The 23,560-nt window shown below is 45.6% G+C and overlaps 1 protein-coding gene across 2 annotated transcripts in view; it reads left to right on the top strand.

The window, feature by feature from the left end:
• The first annotated feature begins 4,123 nt into the window (after positions 1–4,123).
• Positions 4,124–23,560, top strand: part of nrip1b (nuclear receptor interacting protein 1b) — a 35,622-nt gene continuing 16,185 nt past the window's right edge. The window contains exon 1 of one of the 2 annotated variants that reach the window (XM_041952932.1): positions 4,124–4,271. The gene's annotated coding sequence lies outside the window, so the exon portion shown is untranslated. Of the gene's footprint in view, positions 4,272–9,249; positions 9,277–23,560 lie in introns of those variants that run through there. The other variant, XM_041952933.1, reaches the window with a different exon arrangement.

Genomic DNA, 23,560 nt, shown 5'->3' with positions numbered 1-23,560 from the left:
TAATGTGAAACGGGAGAGATGGGGTCATCATATTGGATCAGTAGTTTGGCGCACCTTTTCTGACAGCGGCGGCTCTGACTTTCATGCATCTCCTCCATTAGCACAGTGCTGCGCTGTACTGGAATTATCTATCGTGTCTATCACAGGCACAGTTTCATCTCCCTGACACACTTCAAGGACAAAAGTGGAATATTTACCGAGACGACCGAGATGGCTGTTTAGCATGTCTCCCATAATCCAGTCATAATCACTCTTGTCTGTTTATTTTGAACAGAGGTCAAGCATTTTCTTCTCAGTCCATAGTTTGTTGCACCAATAAAGACAGTTTCACTCGTTAATGAATAATCCACTCATCACAAGGCCGGTGTTGAGTCTGTAAAAAGACTCAGTGTTCTGTAACTTCAGATGCTTTTTTTTCTCCACTTTAAACATGAATGTAGATTTATCTGCTTATTTCTTTATTTGCCTAGTTGAATTAAATATGTGGCCTTGGCGGGGGTTTATGAAGAATCCAAATGGGCCTCATCTGTCTCTCTGCGAGCAGGCTTTGCTGGCATCCTGTAGTTGCAGGAGAACCTTCCCTGCAGCTGTATACGTGAGGAATGTCACAACCATCCCATTCTCATTCCAGTTCAAAGGTTACAGTATGGTGTGACTTCCAGCGGGCCCTCCCACAGCAGCTTGCACCTGCCTCCTCCCCAAGAGGGCCTTCCTTCACTCCAAACTTTGGGAGACACTGGGACTGAAATTGGGGAGTATAGGTCAAAGGTGGAGGGTTAATGTCTGCTGACTCTCCGGCTCCCTCCCTCTGAGACAATCAGGCGTCTGAATCTAAACCCTCCTCTGTTTGCACTGCTGCAGAGCTGACCTTTGTCCATGCGTTCATATGTTTTCCATCAATTTTTTTCTTCTTTACCTTGAAATATTCAGTGGAGTACAGTACAAGTGTGCAGAAAAACCGTTTAAAAGAGGGCAGGAGAGAGATTCTATTCCTGGATGGAGGAACAAATCAGATCTGAATATCCCATTCAAAGATATGAATGATAATCTGCCCCAGTAACCACTCAGTGAACTCATGCTGACATGAAAGGTGAGTCACAGATGAACTGGCTACGTTCCAGCGTTCTACAGATGAAAAACCTGGTGTACAGTTTTGTCGGCTGAAGTGTTCCTGCTTTTAGTTTTTCAACGACGCTTCACAAAATGCTTTTTCTGCTTTAGCTAGCTGGGAAGTCAGAGTCAGAGAAACAGCATTCTGCATGAGGATAGGGCTCATTGGTTTTCAGGTAAACCTTTCACATGTCCTTCTTCATCTGTTGGTGAAAGAAATGAGATTTTTGATAAAATTCTGTCACCAAATCCCATTCCAGCACTGCTTTACACACTTAGTACGACACTGTGTTAACAAGATTGTAAAAAGTCAGTCTTGTAAAACAACAAAGTCCATTTCCTAATGACGTTCCAAATGCTTGTTAACCTTCCCTTTTATAACACGACACACTTTTTCCATTTTCCTCACTTCTGTTGTCGGTAGCCACAGCTGTATCAAGCCGAGCGCCGCCACCAGCCTGTTAACATCTGGGACCAGCCGTCTTTGTGTGCTGCCTCACTGAATGTGTTAAGCCACGTACATCAATAAAACACTGACAATATGCTCTGAAAAAGGCCCCAGACTTTTTTGTTAGCCGCAGACTGTCCCGATGCTGCAGGTCAAAGGACAAAGTTTGCTGAACCACATTTGTGTGGAAAGCTTCAGGGGCAAAGTTCAGCCTGTTCTGGTTGGGAGGGGGAGGAAAGAAAGGGAGGATATTGTATCACCATTTATGTGGCATTCGAGGTCAGAGTTCAAAGATGAAAGGTCACTCCAGTTCAGAGGTCACAAGGTGAGATACCATCCAAATTGCTGAGCCAGTCTGCTCATCTAACTTAAGGCTGCTGTTAACGGCCGGACACAAAAACAGTGTCCTGAGCAGCGCCCGTGGTGCAATCAGACAACAACAATAAACGCAGCTACATCAACTTTTTATGAATAGCACTTTGGCGAGGACTTTGATCAGACTTTTAACTGCTGTTGTACTCAAAATGCAAATTGCAGGTAACACCTATTGTGAACAACAGCCTTGTAAAAGAAAACTATCCAATTTACCTGACGGACATGTTGAGTGCCGCCTCTGTTTATACGACTGGCAATGAACTGAATCACTGTTTAAACACCACGGTGGGGGTACAGCAGGTTAGAAGGCACAGTATCCAAGTGGCTGAATACAAGTGGCCAATAACACAGCATGATGCGACGGCAGAGCAGTGGTGGGAGGAGGAGGAGGAGGAGGAGCACCCCCCATCCTGGATTTGAAAAGGGAAACAGAGACAGGGATGGGTAGAAGTAGGTTATGTTGTTGTGTTCTTATTCATGAGAACACTGATGTTCCAAAGGTCCGCAGAGACATTTTGTTCAAGGCCATGTTGAGAAGCCAGACTGCAGGCCAGTGGACCTGATAGCACAGATTAGCACAAGATGTCAGGAAAGAAAGAAAAAAAAGTTGTCTGCAAGCACTTGGTGTGCGACGATTAGTTTAGTTTACACTGCGAGAAGTCTGCTGTGGGAAACATTTCTTCGTAACCGCGGCTGAAAAACACGCAGTGAGATTTCGAGGCATTGAAAAAGTTTCCATGGGCACATCTGCTGTTTGTGAATGACACCCCGCTTCACACTTTAGTGACACACGTTCACACCTGAGAGCTGCCTCGGTGCCTTGTTCAAGGGCACCTCGATGCCGTTGATGCTCATTTCTCCTCTTGGTCTGAGGCAGGTAGTACATCTCCACTACTGTGGCAGATATATTCTTTTAACTCTCATATTTTGGACCTCATCCAAGAGGAGGCCTAATGATTTGTTTAGAGATGCTGACTAAAAGGTCGGTTGAGCCATTTCTTGCTTAATTCTTCATTTAACTGAAAGGGCATTTTATTAACCCGCTTTTGTTATAAGGGGTTAGGTTCAGGAATTGTTGTTTCGTCTCCATTAAGGTTTTTGAATTCAGGCAGCCATATAATTGGTATTTGCTGTTCATTATAGAACGAAACATGTGAAGATGATGCACAAAGGTGCTCACTGTTGTATAACAAGTGATGGAAGATCTATTGTCCACCATTATTATTTTATGCTGACCCAATAAAGGAGAACAACCTTATTCCAGAAATAAAAATGGGTTTAGGAGGATCCTCCATTACAATATGTCATGTATATGGCCTTAATATTCCTTCATTGTATACATTCATTATAGCAAAATAGTCAAATTTGCTGTGACTTTATTTACTTTATCACACTCAGCCTCTCTGAACAGAACATATGAAGTGATTGTCTAAATCTGAAAGGTGGTCAGATGCAAACATTTACACAATCAACATAAAGTCCCATCAACTGGCATGGAACTGAAATCCAGCTGACTGGATTGCACATCAATGAATGCATGACGTAAGTGTGAATGAGCATTAGCTGTAAATTTATCCCCCCAAAAAAGAAAAATCCTGACTTGATCATTTGTTGAAGGCGAGCAAGAGGAACTCACGCTCCATCCTGCATTAATTCATGCAGTAAATCATCCGGAGTCGTGCATTTGCATTAAAGTGTGTGATTTGCACCAGACGTGCAGAGCGCTGCTGCCTCTGTTTCAGCTACAAATGCAACTATTGCTTCTGCTGTTAATGTCACTGCTGCTTCTTTCACTCCAGACACTCCTGACAGTCCTGTTCCTGTCCGCAGCCTCTGCTGCTGGTGGAACAACTGCCCCTTCAGTTAACCACGGGATGGAAAAGACCCTCCAAACGCACATGAGGCGAAAAGATGATGATGGGTATGAATATTTGTGTTATTCTCATCATTAGTGTGGGTATTCCTCCTTGTTATTAGCAGAGGGAGTGTGCGCAGCACTGGGTGCGGGCTTGTTCCTTTAAGGGTGGTGTCAGCGGCGGGCGGAGTAGGAGGAGTGTGGCTGTCTCCGCTCACTTCTCCACAGCGAGGGGACTGTGAGAATAAACAATCCCCTCAGACTGCACGCCGCGCGCCTCTGCCCGCTTCCAGACGCAGCCCGAAGAAAAGAGGCTTGTTTTTTTTTGCTCGGACTACATTTTTGATCGTCAAATCCGGCCTCGACCTCTCCGTTCCCCGCCGACGGTGTCAAGACAGATGCGACCGTTTTCATTGGATTTGCCTCCTCCTGTCGAACAACAACGATGCGCCTCTCCGGCTGACTGTGGGGTGGACGACGCAGGTAGGGGATCTGTGCTAGAGACGAACGCGCTGTCATATGTGGACGATTATTATGACCGCTGGGGGTGAAAAAATGGACGGGTGCGCGCGGGGGGGACGCGGTGTCGAGGATTACAGGATGCTAGATTATTGCGTGTTTTTCCGAGGCTAGGAAAGGCTGCTTGTGTGTCGAAAGGCGAGCGGAGGCGCATTTGGATGTAGCGCTGAAAACGCTGCATGAAGAAGTGGAGGACAGGGCTGGCTGTGTGCGCCGCTGAAGGCTCCTCCACACAGGGGTTTAGGCCACGGTCTGTGTTCCCCGGCCCCCACACGATCGGTCAATTAGGCCTACAGTAGCGCCGGTTATCTGGGAGAAATGTGCCCGAAATGCGTCCCAGCTCGTTGCCGCTCAGGCGCGGACCGACCGCAGCTCATCCAAACGAAGCCGTTTCTGAGCGTATTTCGGGCTGCTGTCACGCACTGACCGCATGAACCCTGAATGAATAATGTCACCCCGCGGGCTTATTTAATACCAGGACGCCCCGCATGGGGTGTCCGTGTCACAGGGGTTGTAATGCAGCGTTAGTGCACTTAATGTAGTTCATCGCATTGGGTCAAAACAGTAGACAGCCTCCTGCTCTGAAGTCGTTTTAGCACCACCAATGGGAAACACTTCACAGCTGCACTGCTCTGTGCGTTACTATTGGCAAATCCTGCTCCTCAGAAAGATCCTGGAGGATTTCATGTGAGCCTCAAGGCCTTGAAAAGGACCTAGTTACATGTTGATCTTGGGTCATGAATAAGGTTGCTGAGGTGTTTAACTGTAGCTTTGTCCTGGATGCTTTAGGCTGCTTCATGAGAAATCTGCTTTGGCTCAGACTCACAGCTTCCTTCACTGGGAGCTTTTTACTCTTCATGTTTGGGGCTGAAATTGATCTTAAATTGCATTCATGTCTGAAAGAGTTGTTAATTTGTATTGCATATATTTGTACATGGCCTGTTTTTCGTTGCAGTGCAGGGGAAGTCAGTGGCAATGGCACGAGCCCCACAGCATATAAATACAGGCCGGGCGAAGGTAGCTGAAATGTTACAAAGCATTATCTCACTGTCTGTTGCCACAACGAGTCAATGTTCCAGTCAGTGTGAAGGTAACATTTGGCCTTTTAGTGCTCTTTAAACAGCCATGATCTGGACGCGTGATTCAGTTAATGATCCCCATTAATGGTCATTTTGTTTTGCCTTGTTGCACCACTTTCTAAAAAAAAAAAAAATCAACCTCTCTGTAACCACTGGCTGCAAGTTTTTGGAAGGATACAAGCTCAGTTCTTCAGACTAAAATGGAGTTCTGTCACAGCCTGTCACATCACTGTGTGATCATGTCAGATATGTTTCAATAGAGTTCAAAGACTTGAATGTTTTTCAGTCGCTGCCAGGGAGGCTTTTCGAGTGGCTTTTGCGTAGGTGTTCCTTTTCCTGAAATGTCCTGTTGCTTCACTGGACTTTGCATCTGTGTGGAGGCAAAAGGTCAGGGCCTGAAGTTTGCTGCGAGTTACAGGAAAGAGGGCAGAGTACGTCTGCAGTTCAGGCTCTAAAAGGGCAATTCGCAAAGCTTCCCAACAGCAACCTGTTGGGATGTCGTAATATGAGGATTAAACACAAACAGTGTGTTCAGTTAATGTGCTACCATTCACAGAACCACTGTAACTTAGACTAACAATCTAAAGTAATGTGGAGAAAAGTCAAACTTCTCTAAAGCCTCCTAAATACTGTCTGTGTCTGGGGGTCTGCCTTTTAGCCTTTCTTTTGTTGAGCATTTAAGCTGCTTAATTATTTGACCTGAACTTACACAAGATGTTGAAGGTAGTTCAGCTTGTCCTCTTTTGCCATAGATAACTAAAACCTGCACGTTTAGAGACCGACTTTAAGTTAAGTTGCGGAGGATCTTGTCTCTGAGTGGTGTGCGCAGCGTGCCGTAACTCAAAGGATCCAGTGTACTGCATGGAGCTTGATTTGACTGGGCCATCTGCTATTGTCCAGGGAGCTGCTGTTGAGTGATGTGCAGTAGCCTGCAACAGAACCAGAGGACATTCAAATGGCCAAATGCAAATGATGGCGAGGCTGCTGAGCAGTCACAAGACTGGACTCTGGACTGCGCTCTACTCTCTAATCCACTGGCCGCCTTTCATGACAGCAAATCTTATCTGCCATCAAAACACTGCTGCTGTATGAAAGTGGCATGTTTTGACGTGTGTGATTGCACTCATGCAGGTGTGTTCTGCATGTCTTTTTTTGCGTGTTGTTTGTTATAGATGATGTGTTTTGTTATAGCATAAGGAAGGTAAAAGTAATTACCAAATCACACTGCTGGTTTCTACTCAGTGACTTTTCTTTCTCCTGTAAATAATTCGGTGTTATAGTGTATTTTCCTACAGGGTGATGCCACAGATACAGCAGCGCCTGCCCAGGCACTTATCTCCACTAACAGCCTCTCTAACCACCACCACTGAGCCGACTCAAACCCCACTGTTTGTAAATCTGTCAGTCACACTAGCACGAGACACACGGCAGACAAAATCGAGGGCAGCGTCCCGCTTTTTGATCGCTCAGATAGTCCGCAAAAAACAAACTAATGTGCAATCTACCAGAACAAGTGTCATGCATTTACTGCAGAGTTTTTGATTTATTATAGACCTGGGAGCTGCCCAGCACTTGCGTTGTTGGCCACCAAACATTGTTCAAGGGCACTTTGACAGGAGATGTGGAGGAATAGAAGTGCATTTCTCATCTACTCACGGGCCTGCACTTTGTCGGCCCACTGACGATTCAAACCTGAGACCTTTTGGCCACAAGCTCATTTCTCTAATTGTCTGGGCTCTATAATATATGTGTGGAGCATGCATCAAGCCAAATCATTTTATTGTTGGCTTTATTGTTTGTTTATTCAGTGGACACTCTGCTAATAACAATACTCAGTACTGCTGCTGCAATTGGGCAGGGATTTACACCACAACAATTATGCTATGAGAGGATGTTAACACTCCTTAGTATCTTGACTTTTCTCTGTGCCTCCTCCTCCACACCTCTTATCTCTAACTGGATTTCTCTCTCTCACACACACACACATATTACACAGTATTATACAGATTGTATAGAATTGGAAAAGAAAACGTCTGGAAGTGGATATGACAAAGACCAGGCTAAAATATCAAGTGATTATAGTGTAAACATGCACAGATTGATTAAGCCACTGACGCCAACAAAGGTGAACTAAGGATGAAAATACAATACACACATTCTAAGCTGATCTTAAATTAGCTGGGTACGTACATAAAGAGGCATGTGAAAATCTGCTGCTCGCTAATTCTGAAGCACGTTAGTGTGTTTTCTCTGAACATTCTGCTACTGGAATGCCCAAAGAATGAGACTGAAAACAAGGCGCAGAGCTCCTGAAGTCAATTTTGCTGTCTGAAATAGGATCATTGTGTGGGCAGTTTTAGAGTATTCCCCCTGTGTGCTGCTTCGGAGATAGGGCTTAGAGAGGTCTCTCAGTTATAGCAGCGCTGTCTCATTCAGAGACAATCACTCCGGCTCTTGTTGGTGCTTCTGTCGTGGACAGAGCTCAGCCAGAGTCAATGGGGCTCATTCTGATGACGAGGCAGGAGCGGTTAAACGCGTCTTTGCAGCCATCGCTCCTGGATGCAGGCTGGAATGACGGAACGCGAGGAAGAAAGATGGACGCCTCCACTGCAACCCCTGAGAGCTATACTAGCCAGAGCTCATCTGTTGAATGACTCCCCTCCTCCTCCTCTTCCTCCCCCTTCGCCCTCACCTCCAACTCTCCGCCCCTCTGCCTTCACACTTCACCTTGGCCTTGGCGCAATGACAGGCCCCTCAATTATCTCCACCGATTGATCGCCGCTGATTGCAATTGCCGTGAATTATTTAGACTTTGTTGAAATTGCTCACTAAAGGGGAGCGAGACCAAAAGAGAAAGATATTGTCGGTCAAATAAATTACACATTACCCACGTGAAGCATCGGCCCATTTGGAAAACAACAGCTGTGGAAGCCTAACTGTGCCGATCAATGAAGCAGAGCAGGGAAACAGCATTCAGCTACCTTGTACTGTGGTAACAGGGCTACCAGCTCAACACCAAATCTCCACCACTCCTCTCCTCTGACACGTCAAGCAACGACGGAGGAGATGTAGTGTGGAGCAGCGGAGCTCCTGGGTGATGTGAGAGGAGCTGACTCTTTTCCTGGCCGGGCTGGTGTGGTCGCAGCAGAGGAGCGGAGTGGAACTGACTCCCTCCCTCGCTCGCTCCTGTAGCAGAGCTGCTGCCCCCGGGCTGTAGAGGTGCAGTGGGAAGGTTTCGCCACCATTGTGGCAAGCGTACCGCCAGGATGCTGCAGTCAGACGAGGGGAAGGTCTCTGCTTTGCCACAAGCGGGCCAATGTCACAGGCGTGACAGAGTGGGCGGGCTGCAAGGGGAATGAGGACAGACGCTCATAGATGGGAGGAGTGGCCCGCCTGTGTGTACATGTGATAGAGAGCGTCTGCCTTGTTTTCTTACAGAGGAATACAGCGATTAAGGCAGCAGATAATTGCCTGCGTGGTTGTAGCTTTTGTTGCAGTTGTTTGGTTCGAACAGAGGACGTGCGTAATTAAGTCTGCGATAAGACCGTCGTTGATCAGGACCCAGTCACGGCACACATGGATTCACATGAGCTTGCGTCATGCCTCGCTCAAACAAAACAGCTCCTGACAGGCGTCAGACGAGGCTGCTGCACCTTGTGCGCTAAATGATATTTGTGTCACCTCCAAATGTATAATCGCACGCGTCCCTGGCATGGTCTAAGAAGCCTAAGGGTTGAAGGGTAGAACAATGGGTCGCCAAGTCCAGAGACTGAGGTCGGCTGTTATTCAACTGTCTTATTTTAACCAGGTTATGTGGCAGGAGTGCAGGGGAGAAGCTGGGGCTAAGTGAAAATGCCACTCATTCCTGAAGAGTCCCTGGCCTCGTCAAGGTTAGTGGCTTGTCTTTGTAAGTTGAGGGATTGATGCATGAGCCTGTCTGGCGCTGAATTCAAAGTCCAAAGCTGTCACAGGCAGCAGCTCTCTCCCCGCTCCCTCTCCCCTCCCTCCCTCCCTCTCTTTGCAGGCTATCACAGGGCCCCGTCCTTCCCAACTTCTTAGCAGCCTGTCCTTTTGGGAACCTTGAGCAGCCCAGGCAAGGACACAGCGTCTGGTGCAGTAAGCCTGTGCAGAGGGGGAGGCTTTACGTAACGTTCTGCTTTAAACATGGGTGTATGACTTCCCTGACACGGAGCAGTGCGGTGCAGAGCTGCACAGCTCGCAGCACATGTCCCCTCGGCCCCCCTGGACGAGGAGGGGGCAGAGAGATCCCTTCAACTTAATTATATCTTTCTCTTTTAAAAGCTTTCGTTTGAAATTAAATTTTCCCAGGCAATTAACTAAAGAGGAGTTTTCAGAATTTATGAATGAATGATGGATATATTGCACAGGACGACAGGGGAAGGAGGAGGGAGAGAGGGAGCGGGGGATGCATATGCAGTATGCTGCGAGGTTGTGTCTGAGATTTATTTGCATTGTGAAACGGGTGAAGTTCAGGGAAATTCAGGCATCATTAAACTTTGTACCTGAGAGCTGCTCTTTTATGCCATGATTGCTACAACACTTCAGAGTTCATAGTGCACCATTCTATAGTCAATATTTGGGTTATTTTCAGTGCAACCCGGTGAACACTCCCATACTTTCACATCGCTCTGCTCTGCAGGATGGGTGGAAAATGCAAGCTCTGGGGTTTCCCCACTTCCTCATTCACTCAGACCCACATCTTTGGATATAACTTGCTGAATGATGTTGCATGCTGCACACCCCAAATCCTCTTTTGGCTTGAACTGTAATTGTGTAACTTTTTGGCTTCTCGTGATGAGCTGAATTGTTGCTGGGCAACAAGGGACCTGTGCGGGTGGCCATGGAGAGTCTGAGCTATGTGAGTTCAGATAGATCTGCAGCACATTATCCGAGTTCCCAAAAGAGGAATGTCACTGAATCCCCCTTGAAATACCTTGTTTCTTGCATATTATACCAAGCTAGATGATTTGTCGTCGTCTAGGATGATACTCCATTAGAGTGTATCTTCTAAGATGCATAAAGACCAGCCTTTTAATGGCTGACGTTACATATTCCCTTCTCTTTTTTTTTTTAATTTGTCAGTGAATACATAAATGACTCATTGCCCTTTCAATAAACATCTTTTAACAGAGCACGGCTAAATAAGTGGCACATCTCTAAATTAAAATATGAATGCACTCCCACGCCACAAAGCAAAGACCAAGGACATTTGGCATTACCTCAGTTCCCTCTTTCACTGAAAGTGGTCTCTTGAATTTCTCAAACATACTGCCCTTTTGTGAAGCTCCAGCCCTCTTTTAAATCCATTAGTGAGGTGGTGTTATTCAGTGCATCCTCGCCGGGGCTGGATAAGCAGGCCCAAAGACCGTGGTTCAGACATACGGCTTTCTCGTAAGTGTGTTAGAAGGCGCACAGTGGTAGAGAGACCATTTGAGAGGAGATGGAGAGCACTGGGCTGATGACTTGAGGCGGCCATATGACCTATTACTTTCGGAAAATGGACTGGTGACCAGAAGATTGCTGGCTCATACTCTGCTCACCCTCTGCCCTTGAGCAAAGGCAATTAACCTGGATTCCTCCAGTAAATATCCAGCTGTAGAAATGGAAAGAGATGTGCAAGAGTGATAATCGTGTAAGTGACTTTGAATAAAAGTGTCCACGAAGCAGGAAGATTAATACAGCTAATAGAATCATAGGTTGTGTTTTCAAGTTATCAAGGAGCCAGCACTGCTGAACATGTGGAGGAGTGCGTCGTCACCCCTCCTCACGCTCGTCTGTCTTCGCGCACTCTTCCACACACACACACATTGACAGACTTCTCTCTTTTCGCGTTGCTTTAAGGCTGGAGCGTGACCTTGACCTGATTGCTGAGGGGCTTTTTAAGTAACTCTCCAGAAGGAGATCCAATCATGTGACACCCTTCACCCAGCCTCACCCCCTCTCCTCTCTCCTGACCTTGTATGTCTATGAGGATGAGGGGGTGGAGACACCCACGACAGGCGTGCAATGCAGCTGCAGGGCCTGTCATTCAATTGGGTAATCATCGCCCTAAGGTTAAACAGGGTCAAGGTCGTGTCAGAAAGCACTGTGGCTCCAGCGATCCCTGCCCCTATCCGAGTTCAGGAATTACCGGCCACAAGTTTCCACCATGTTTGACTGTGGTGACGAACTGAGCAGCTTTAGTCATCCTCTCAATTCTTAATCACTGATACCAGCATATGTCAGGGAAAGGTTGTTTCATGTCCAGAGTGATTCATGTCCAGAGTGTGCTGGCTGCTAGGATTTGTGTTAATGCAGTTGCCTTCACTCACTCCCTACAGCTGCCCCGCTGTTAAAACCACGCTGGCTCACTGTCTGGCTTTAGAGCATGCTACTGTCTCTGCTTCAGAGTATTTTTATGCTAGTACGTTAACATTTCTGCCCCCTGGACATGTTTACCATATGGCTGGGTAAATCAGGATCCTGGCCCACTTTGATAGAACATGCAATAATACACCCTAGCTGAATGCCCGTCTTTCTACATGCCATTTGATCACTTTTCACTTGTTCATATGTTGTGCTCTGCTGTGAGAGAAAAGTAGTTGTTTTGTTTTTCTATTCCTTAAATCTCAGAACATGAGAAAGTTTCAGTTCTGCTGCCTTTTTTTTATCATTTGCAGTGTTTCACCTTTAATTTATAAGATGATGACCAAGTATTATTTAAAATGTTTTTAGAGACAGTTTCATTATTTATTTGGGTTTCTGTAGTGGCACCCTACACCTTAAACTCACCTACTTGGACATGAGAGAAGTTCATCTCTGTCGTTTCAGGTGTTTGCAATCAGACGTAAAATCCATGTGATAGAATGTAAGGTACTATTTAAATTAAATAGAAATAAAGAGAAAGTCAGCAAGAGAAAGTTGACTTGTTGTCAAGTGATGGAAAACGATCCATAATGTCATCAGTGCTGCTGCTGTGAGCTCTAAGCTTGAGATTGTAAGAAATTTGATCTGATGAACTGCAGCCCCTGATATGAATGTAATACTGCATCTGACATGAAAGGCATCCCGGCTGTATCAAGGTCTCGGGCACCTGCACGCAGCAGCGGAGAATAATTTCCAGTCTTGTTTTCACAGATGTGTACTCTTCCTTTACTCTCTATGGCCCCAGTGTCATTAATTCTCAAACGCTGCGCTTCTCATCTCACTGTAGCGTTATTAGAAAACAGGCCGCGACATGCCAGCTTTAATAAAACTGATCATGTGCTGGGCGCAGTAAGGCATTATACAAGACTGTTAGACTGCCTTTGTTAAGATGGACAGAGAGGCTTTAGTAGGGGAGATAAGTGATCCAGAAAGGCATATGTCCTGCATGCTTTACATACAAAGTACTGTTTGAGCACTTTTTAGCATTAGTGTCCTAATATACAAGTATTGAAAATTTCATTCAGTGCTGATGTTTATCAGGATTTGTATTATCATGGATGGCCCCATTGGAAATCAAACTCCAGATCCTGGTGCTGTTTGCTCAGTGGCCTCCCCTGTGGTGCCAACACTTCATAAGCTTTCTTGATTATGTGCAGAGAGTTGTCTTGTTAGAACCAACTAAAATAAAGGTGATTGCCTGCTAGGATTTGACATTTAAAATCAGACATCAATTGCCGCCCGCCTGGATGCACCTTTAGCTCACACACACAGAGGAGCCCAGAGGAACCTGTGGCTCGTACGTGTTGGATGTTGGTGTTCAGCCTCAGCCCATCAGAGGTGTTCCTCTTGTATAACTGTATAGGTCCAAAGACAGCAGCACAACACAAGCGTTCCTAACTTGTATGTCATTTTAAGTTAAGCCTTGTTTGGGTTATAAAAGGTAATGGAAGCTGCACTAAAGCTTGTAAAGCTTGTGTAACGAGTGAGATCTTTTTTGTGTGTGTGTGTGTGTGTGCGCACACACACACACACACACCTAGGGTTAGCACAGTGTGCTTGTGTAACTGTGTTTACAGGTCTGGGGCTGGTGCTGGCACAAGAGCCAGACGAATGTGGTTTATCCAGGGCCTCTTTCTCTCTAAGCCACCTTCCCTTCCATTCAGTGTTGACCTTGGTGCTTATGAGGAGGCAGGGCTTGACCTACATCCACCCCCTTAACTGGAACTAGAACCTCCACCAGCCCCCGCCAAATAAAGAGACCTGACACCCTATTCTACTTGCTCCGACAGCCATCTTCTCTTTGTCTCCGGACCCATTTGCTGCACTTTACACATAAAAGTAAGATACAGCGCGGCTCCGTGGTTTTTGCAACACGTCTGGCAGCAGAGAAAAGTGGAGCAGCGGGCTTCATGACTTGTCTCTGAGGCACCAACATGTCTGTGTGCACTAGGTCACCATTAGCACGCAGGGGCTTAGCATCGGGCTGGTGAGAGTTTAGCGGCAGGTCAACCCTCCTCTGGTTTTTAGAGTGGAGTGTCAAACTGTGGCTGATGCAAATGAGTACACACGCAAACACATGTAGTCACTAGCATCTGGTGGGACTAATGTTCTTGTACGGGCAAACTGTGTGACACTGGGGCGCTAACATAAGGCACGCTAATGTTCGGAGAGCTAGTTGACAGCGTATTTTTAAGAGGTTCGTATGCCCAAATTTGAAAAATAAAGAAGTCTGTGGTTTCAGAAGGGATGATGTGTGTAAAATCACTGCCATGCATCGTGACACGTAGCCTTCTACTGCTGTTTGATTTCACTTTATTTCACTTTATCATCAGAATATTTCCCAAATTTGTCTTCCGTCCCAGGGCGTGAACTGTTTCACATACATAACAAAACCCAGCATTTAATCAAATCAAACTCTACAAACATATATTGCATCAGAAATTACAAACAAGTAGCTGCAGTGCAATCAATTGAATTGCTCACTTTACATTTCAAGCTTAGTCTACTCAGGTACTAAAAAATAAATGTATAAAACAAGAGGCAGATCACAAACTGAAGTAGTGTTTTTCAGTTCAGGAAGTCTCTTTAAAGGTAAAAGGTTTTTTAAAAGTAGTAATTAAGTGTCACTCTCATTGCTACAAATATAGCTCTTGAACAGAAGCTAAACAAAGGTTGCTAAGCGACACCGAGGCAGTGAGTGATGAGTGATGATTTTTGGCTGGCGCATTAATATTTAAATTAGCAGTCAAAGGTGTGCGTTGATTAGGTGTTTCACAATGGCTTCAAACAGGAATCCAACACTGACACAAAGGGCGTTGCAGAACAAACTATCTGTTTTAGAAATGAATGAAACTCTCAGCCGGTTGTCAGAGGAACGTGCCTGTCGAGGAGAGCCGCGGTTAATGTATGGAGGGATTACAAAAGCAGTGCATGAGTGAGCGCAGCTTAATGAGGGAAGGGTTTGCATGAGAGCACCGTGCGTGATCGGAGATATATCATGAGCTGTCCTAACCCACACAGAGGCATCCGAGGGGGCCAGTGTCATGCTACCAGGCATTAGGGCTGCTCCCGGCTCAACTAGCCCCATTATATCCCCCCCTGGCCAGGAAAGGCTCATCATTTTTTTGGCCGGGCGACATGTCATACCTTCACGGGTGTTAAATGACTGCAAAAAGCAGTGTGTACGTCTGTGTTTAAATAAGGCAGAGGATCCCGTTTAACATTCTGAGTATGACATGAGATAATGGCCACCTAGAAGGGGAGATGTAGAAATTGGGAGGTGGGGTGGACTGCTGAGGCCTGTAGATGGTGTTTAACCTCAGGAGCAGTTGTTGTATCAAGGCGTGGGAGGAGCTTTGCCAAACATACAGCAGGCCAACTGATAAGGTTTGCCTCTGTTCCAAAGGCCACATGAACGCATCGCTACAATGCAGGGACTCGTCACAGAGGAGCGTCTGAGCCGGTCATTTCTAACTTCTTTTCTTCCTTTGTTTCCCCCTCTCTCTCCCTTTTACTGTCTCCCTCGATCATGCTCTGCAGAACTCCTTGCACGATCTTAGGGAGGGGAGAGAAAAAAAAAAGAAGAAGAAAAGTGGGTCAGGGCGACCTATTTTTTTTTCCCACAGTTCACGGAGGCAGAGGGTGGCGGTGTTATCGTCAGTTAGACGAGGAGCAGGGCCTGATGGGGAGGCAGGGCCTTGTCGCGAGACGCAGCCACTCAGAACTGGGTCAGCAGCAGAGGCTACGTCTTGTAAACGGCTTGTCATACTGGGGAGAAAAGCTGCAAATGAACCATAGATTATACGCCCCAAGCTGAGCACTGAGGTCTCTCCTCACTCCCCAGCCCCACACTTCAAAAAACACACACACACATATAAGCCTTACAGTAGCGCAGGAGTCTCTGAAGCACTGCCACCTCCTATAAGTTGCTCTCTTCCCCTCTCAGTCTCCAGTAATAGCGTTTGATTACTGCAGTCAGACCTGACACGCTCAAAGCCCGAGCCACACACGCTTTTAAGTAAGGGATCTTTTCACATGTCTCTGTCTCTGACACACGGGCTGGTTTTCTAAATATAGTCTGCTTTCTCCCGGATTTGCTCGACTTTATTCAGGTCAGGTTATTTACTGTACCAAGTTCAACTGTGGTTTAGAAATGAGCAATACAGATGCTTATTCAGCTGCAGTGACCTCTTTGCATATCATGTGTGCCAAAGCCAGACACGTGAACAGATCATTTGCTTGCATGAGCCCTCATGAGATATTATTATTTTTTCTGTCCAAAAAAAAAAAAAAAAAAAAGAAGCTTTTATTTAACTCATTCTGGTAAACTTTGCAAAGGAACCCTAATACTGTTAATAACCTAGCACCGTCAGCTCAACCAGACTGATCTCATGTCAGAACAAGACATAGTTGTGGGTCAGTTTTGCTCATGTGGACGTTGGCAGGTTGCCCTCGAGCCGCGGGTAAGATATTATTCACGGCCCCCATATATTTTTGATATTGATTTGAAATGGGTCTGTGCCACGGCTTGTTGTTTCATCTCCTCTGTGTCTCCCGACTGTGTCTCTGACAGACAAAGCGGTATAAACATTGGGTTTGATGTCCTCCTCACAAATAATTGCTGTGGCTGTATTGAGCTAAGACCTTCTAGCTAAAAACCGGGGCTTATTCTCGCATCGGGCTCTGCTTATGGAGCAATGCAATTTTCAGGCAGTAGAGCTCACTCATATTTCACTATGTGGAACAAATCTGCCTGTAATGAATCTCCCAGGACACTGTGATGTCTCCACAACCGAGCCTGCTTTTTGGCTCCTCTGCGGGGGAGATCTATAGTGGGCCTTTAAATATTTCAACACACCCATCTCCCTGATATGAAAACTAGATTTTTGTGTTTGATGGGAGGGATTTCTTAGCAAATAAACACAAGGTTCATTTGAGTTTGTGCCTTTTTTTTTTCTATTCCTGTATCAGTCCCGACTAATTTTAATCATATTGGTTTCGCTCTGTGTAAAAACAGCCTTATTAGCCAAGGTGTCACACTAACAAACATAACATCCCGAGGTGGGGCTAAACATGGCGAGGGATCGGAATAGCAGCGAGACTCCGGTTAGCGCACACACACACACACACACACACACACACACACACACACCCGACTCTCCTCAGCGCCACAGCTCCCAAGCCCCTGCCACTGCCGGGCAGCAGACCTGTCTAATCTTATTCTTAGCCCCAGAACTTCATGTCTCTGTGCGAAAGCCCCTTAACGCTAATTGAGGAGGCTGCTCATGGCTCATGTCGCTCAACAGCAGCCTCTGAGGGGGTGTATGCACGTCACCGTCTTTCTGTATGTGTGTGTATGTGTGAAGGTGAGACATGCTGAGCAGTAAACCAGTCAGAACCAGTACATGGCCACTCCAGCCAGTGTTGTGTGCGTTTTTTTTTTTTGTGTGTTTTTTTTTTGTTTTTTTTTTGGTGATAGGGAGCCACAACAGTGCCTTTAGCAGATGGTTTCCAGCAGGCCTGCGTATGACATGTGATAACATTACAGTTTTGAAAGGTCAGGCCTGAAGAGAACCAGTAGGAGGGCTAGGCCAGTCTCAGAGTGTCCAAACCTCCAATACAGTCCTCTGCACACACAGTATAAAGCAGTGTATGTGCCTTATGTTCAAAAGAAAAGGCTTTTTATGGATTTCAAACACCCAGTATTGAACACATTGCTAACAAGGCAATGCAAATATTTACTGTATTACTTGAACCTCGGTGGCCTGAGTCCCAGTCGCAGGCGGGGTGCCGCAATGTTTGTATGCTGATAAAGCCCTTCTTTGTGTTTTTACAGTAGACTACGCTCAGCTCTAATGCAAGAGCAGTTTGACAGTGCAGAGCCAGACTTCAGACTCTGGACCACGGTGTTTTCTTTGGAAAATCAAAGGTCCTCATTGGGACACAGCAGGTCATCATCAACCTGTCAAAACACTGGCTCTGAGGCGCCACCCCCTCTGTTGGTCAGAGGACCTCGATTGGCCAGTAAGCCGATGCTCATCCTTGGAACAGAGGCTGGGATGTTTGTTTTGAAGCTACAGGTCACTCTGTGCCAATAGCTCAGAGCAGAGTGCGGAGGAAAAACAGTGTGGAATTTCCTTGTACGTAAACAATACCTCTGGAGTGGATGGACATCTCATCGCGCAGGTGTATTCTATAAAGCCCCCCCACCACCACCAGCACCACCAGCACTTTCTTGAAATGGCAAGGGGCTTGTGCAAGGAGGAGGAGGAGGAGGAGGTGGTACTTTAAAAATAAATCTGCGCAGGCCGGTCAGACATTTTGAAATTCTGTTTCTATCTCAGTCTGATAGAGAGGTTAAAGATACAGCATCCTGATAAATCTCTTCCCACCAGGGGGAACAGATAAGAAGTGGCGTAGATTGAATAAAAGAGCTGAGGAGAAAGGGGGAGGATAGGTGGGGGGGAGGGGCAGGGGGGGCGGTAGGAGGAGGGCTGAGATGTCTATCAGGCCGCGTGAAGGTTTTTTTTTTTTTTTTTGTCTTGCAGATCCAGTTCAAGGGCGCCTGCAGGCGAGGCAGCTCTCGCTCTTGCCGTGCCAACGCTGCTGCTCAAGGTCATATGAGCCAGCCCTGTGACATTAAAGAGGAACAGGAAAGGGGAAGGGGGGGGTGGGGGGCAGAAACCGTCAACCACAGACATGCACACACACACACACACACACACACACACACACACAGTCAAACAGAACTGAATTGTAAGGGAAAAGTAGCCTTTAACTCCTTGAATCTTTCCTGTGACTTTCTGCACCAGCGTCTGGGTCTACGGTGGATTTTGTTAGGGCAAGAGCTTTTTAAGGGCAGTAATGAGAGTGTCTCATTCTCTCTGCACAGAGCCAAGAGATGCTTGGCTAACTGCTTTGTAGTTGCCAGCCACACATAGAAGGAGCATTCGTGTGTATGTGTGTGTGTGAGAGAGAGAGAGAGTGAGTGAAAGAGAGAGAGAGCGAGGGGGAAAGATGGAAGAGAGAAGAGTCACAGTGATAAACCTCAGGGGAGGGAGGTAGAGAAGAGAAAAAAGGTCTTAAAGTTATTTAAAGGGACAGCGGACCAATGGCAGTCGCTTTCAGCTGCTCCTCAGCTGAGGGTTGAGACTAAAGTGTGTTTTTAGCTGAAGTGAATTTCACCTTTTTTGACCAGTAAGCCTTCCCTCCGAAGAGCACACGCTGCTGTGCGGGCGAACTGTCGCGCATCAGCAGGTGGTTTCATTTAGAAAGTGGAGTTGCAGCCACAGGTCTAGGCATTTAATGCTGTTCCTTATTGTAAGTCACACTGATTGGCAGCTGCACTGTGAATATAAACATCCTTTGTACTATTACTCATAACTTTAATGATGTCAAGTAGGGCTGCAGTGGCATACTGGTTGTTGATGGTTATCATACATGTATATTTGCTTATCTATGGTCTTTAATTCTACCATATAAGTGTTATATATATATATATATATATATAAAAGAAAATACGTTTATATCAAGCTTCCTGTCGGTCAGGACATGTTTTTTTTTTTTTGTGAAATAATAATGAAGCATTCTGTTTTCATTCAAGGGTCATTGTAACAGTAATAATAATAATTGTGTGAAACCGGGATATTTTCTGAGACGGTTATCGTACTGTGAAAATCTGATACTGCTGCAACCCTAATGTCAAGCCTATATAATCCCGCACGCCCAGTGGGTTCCTGAAGCGCTCATTTGAACTTCAAATGAACTTGTTTGAGAACAGTGTTCCCTGTGAGTCAGAAATATACTTAGGGTGAAGTCAGAGGGGATGCAAAGAAGTCCTTTCAAACAGAGGATCTGTTGACATGTCACAGTAGGGAAAGCGCTGGTGTAAACGATAAAATGAATGATGGCCGAATTCCATTTGGCTGCTTCGGGGTCATGGTCCTGGTTTGTGCATGCTGGCTCATCGTCATACTGTCATGGTTTACTGATGCTTGAATAAAACACAGCCTTTGGTAACGATATTAGCGACACCTGCGCATTTCCTATTGGGGATTTGTGGAATATATTAATTATTATTATGCTGCAATGGTGTATTTTTGATCATTACATAATAAATAAATGACAATGAGAAAATAAATGATACAGATGTGCATTATGATTAGGTGGCTGCTAATGTAGCCTGTGTGTGGGAAGCAGTGAATATCATGAAATGAGACAGATGTTGTGTCAAACATCCGAGGTCAGAGGCTTTATGTTTTCTGGTTGTCTGTACGTCCCACAACGCCATATCTCAGGAACACCATGAGGGAATGTCTTCAGATATGGCAGGAATGCTGACTTTATTAGATTTCACTGGGACCACACAACACATTAACTCAAGAGTTCATACACAAATTATGACAAACTTTCATACAGATGTCTCGTAGGATAAAATAAAGAAGTGATGACATTTTCTATCAGAATTTTCCATTTCATGTCCACCATGACACTGTGCTGATTGAACAGATCTGTGCTGCTGAGCTGAAAATGTGTGTGAAGTGGTTAACAGTTTGTAGCTTCTTTTGTAGCAACATCCATATCTGAAGCATTGTCACCACAAGCTCATTGGTTCTGCTGATACTGAGCTTCAGGTGATTGTTGCTGCACCAGCTGATGAAGCTCTCTAACAGTCCTCTGCACTCTGTAAAAATAGTCTCTGAGTGAAGACGGCATGTTTCTACCTGGAAACTATTCACTGGAATCATATGTGTCAGTATAATGATAACTGTGGAGGCACTCGGTGGCGGAGGCATACAACCACATGGCAGTATTTCTAGTTTTCATCTTTAGTACTTGGGCAGATAAACAAAGCCAACTTGAATGTTGTTAATACAATCTTTTTTTCATTTTGTGTAAAAAGTTTACATCATCAGTAGCAGTCATACTTTTGTCTTTTGTTTTGATATCATAGTAACCAAAGGAAGCTCATCACTGCATGTCAACCAGGTGTACTGAGAGTATAGCTCATAGGGTGTCGTATACAGTGTCCATGGGCTGACTTGCTCGTCCACTTTTTGTTTACATTGTAGTCATGTGTCTATCGGTCAATCAGGTATCGGCTTGCAGTGCCCATTACACTGTGACTACACAGTGAGAACAATGTGTTGTCCTGTGACAGCACACAGCTGTTCAGAACCGGGCTGCCCTCCATCACCAGAGTGGTGTAGAGAGTTTAGAGGCTGGGTTCAGCCTGAGGAACCAGGCCATCAGTTCAAGTCTCTGGGTTTGGCACCATTCTGTATGTTGTATTGAACTGTCAATAAGAGAAACAATGGACCACCACCAGCTCCAGTTCAGGGGTTCAGTTATGTAGCTGACCCTGACCTCTGACCTCCCTGTGACGGAGAAAGTGAAGAAGATTTCCCTCAATAAAGAGCTACATTACTAACAGAATCCAATTATCTTATGTAGCTGTAATTTAGCCTTGAGAATATATTATTCCTCTAGACTAGTACAGTTTTATTATCCATAGCCACACATGTGAAATAACTCCTCATCTATGATTTTATACCAAATATACACTGAATTGTAAAAGAAGCACAAGGTGAAAGTAATTTGGATGATTTTTGGACAGAGATAAGACTCTGTTTTCTGGAACAGAACTAATAGCTCTACTATCATCTAAATTTCCTCGTAGATGTTAAAGTACAGGCAGACATTGTATGAGTCCCCAAAGTCAGTCAGGCCGCTAATGGAGCTGCTTCAGGCCATGCATCAATATGACATCACAGATTACAATCTTCAGACTTTGGGAGCACTTTAGGTACTTTCAGTGCTGGAAGAACGGAGCAAGACCTGGCCGACAAAACACTGAGTCATTATAATAACAATCACAGAGATGGGTGGAGTCGCACGGCAGTACAGACTAACAGAAATTACGATTGGACTGCAGTCACATTAAGTTGAGCACATATCATTTACATTTATTTCACAAAATGCAGCTGAAATGCTCTCCAGCATGTCAGAGTAACCAAATTCAATGTGTGGTGTGTTGTAAAAGGAGTACTCTTGGGTACCAGCGGAGCTACAGTAGAATATGTGGTATATAATGTCATGTATTGACTTTTTATGTCTTCGAGAGTCCAAACTGGTATCAGCACACCGTTAAACTCTTCGTAAGACAGCAGACAAGCAGACAAAATGTCAAAGTAACAGAGCGTTACAGCGATTAGAAACTGTAATGAATGAATTTCAAACTGATCCTTTATACTGTACCTTTTGCTGAAAAAAGTAATCACATTACTGTGCTGTGTTATGTATGTCACTGCCCAACTCTTGCATGTAAACAGTAAAGGGGTTTATACAGAGAGAAAATGAGTGTTGCTACCTTGGAAAAAGTCACTTCCAGTGATGAATAATAAATTGACATTCAGATTGCAGCAGAGAGTCCGTTCTGTGCAGCGTTGCTCAGGGGATTTCACTGTTTATCCCTGTAGCATGCTCTAACTTTATTAATGTAACAGGGCATTTTGCCTGCGCCTGCATGGTCCCTCCCTTCCATTTTGTATGTGTGTCGGCTGACCGTCTAGCAGCCAGGACGGGTTTACCCCAGACACCTGTAGCCTAGTAAAATCTCCCCCTTGGGGTGGAGGAACATATGTATCCACCCTGTATGACATCTAGCCTAAGTCTCTATGAACTGTACTTTCTACTCAGACAGGATTTACAGGATAAGTGTCCCTCGCACTTGTGACGCAATCCTTTTGAACACTAACCACTCAAAGCTGGATTTGAAGCTCCGCTGAACCCTGATGAACTTTACCATTTAAAGTGGAACTAAGCAAGAAAAAGTGTGTGCAAAGCGTTTCCTGTCACCAGCTCAAACCGTGCCGTGCGTCACCCAGCCCCCGGGGTGTTCGATCACACCTGTTCATCACCCAGCTGGCGCGGGACCATTTTGACTCTTTCTTTTGATTAAACGAAAAAGCATTTAGGCTAAACAATCAATAGGTACGGGCTCGAGTCGTGGATTGCTCTAGCATAAATCTTCCTGGTGCCTGATGCGGACTCGTCTCTGTATCATTTTTGCTGATTAGTTTTCCCATTACTCAAAACAGATGTGTTTGCTAGTGATGAATGACCCAATTATGGGGTATTTGTCACCCATTTGATATCTGCTGCTTGTCTGGGGCTCTAAAGACTTTCAGTGCGGCGCTCTCCCTCCAGTCCACAGCCCGCTGCGAGTACATGTTGACCTGGCCTTTGGATTTGTTTAAATGGCCAACTGACCATGACTCAGAGCTCGCCCTGTGGTGTTTTTCTGTCCCTCGTAGCGCCCGGCCATTTCTGCCTGATCATCTCATCAATCTTGTGTTTATAGATAAGCGAGGTAGTCAACAGAGTACTCAGCGCTCGTGTCATTTTGAGATAAGAACAGTTGGCCTGTCGTAAAATTTCATCTAACTACTGTATCCTCAAAAGTCTGCACACCGTGCTGCCCCTCCTGTCGACATGCCTCAGATCGGAGTCATACATGTCTAAACTGCAGTTGACCCCCCCAACTGCTCCACACGCGTGCGCGCACACACACACGCCAAAACAACACACAAACACTCACAGCTGAAAGGACTCATGTACACCCCCCAACCCCCCCTCTGTCTGTGGACAGTAGGCTGATTCTGCAGCCTCCCTCCCTCCCTCTCTTTCTCTCTCCTGCTCTGCTGTGCTGAGCTGTGTGTGTGGGTGTGTGTGTGTGTGTGTGTGTGT

Source organism: Chelmon rostratus, chromosome 14, assembly GCF_017976325.1.
Source record: "Chelmon rostratus isolate fCheRos1 chromosome 14, fCheRos1.pri, whole genome shotgun sequence".
Classification (NCBI taxonomy): Eukaryota; Metazoa; Chordata; class Actinopteri; order Chaetodontiformes; family Chaetodontidae; genus Chelmon; species Chelmon rostratus.
This window is presented reverse-complemented; position numbering and strand designations above follow the sequence as displayed.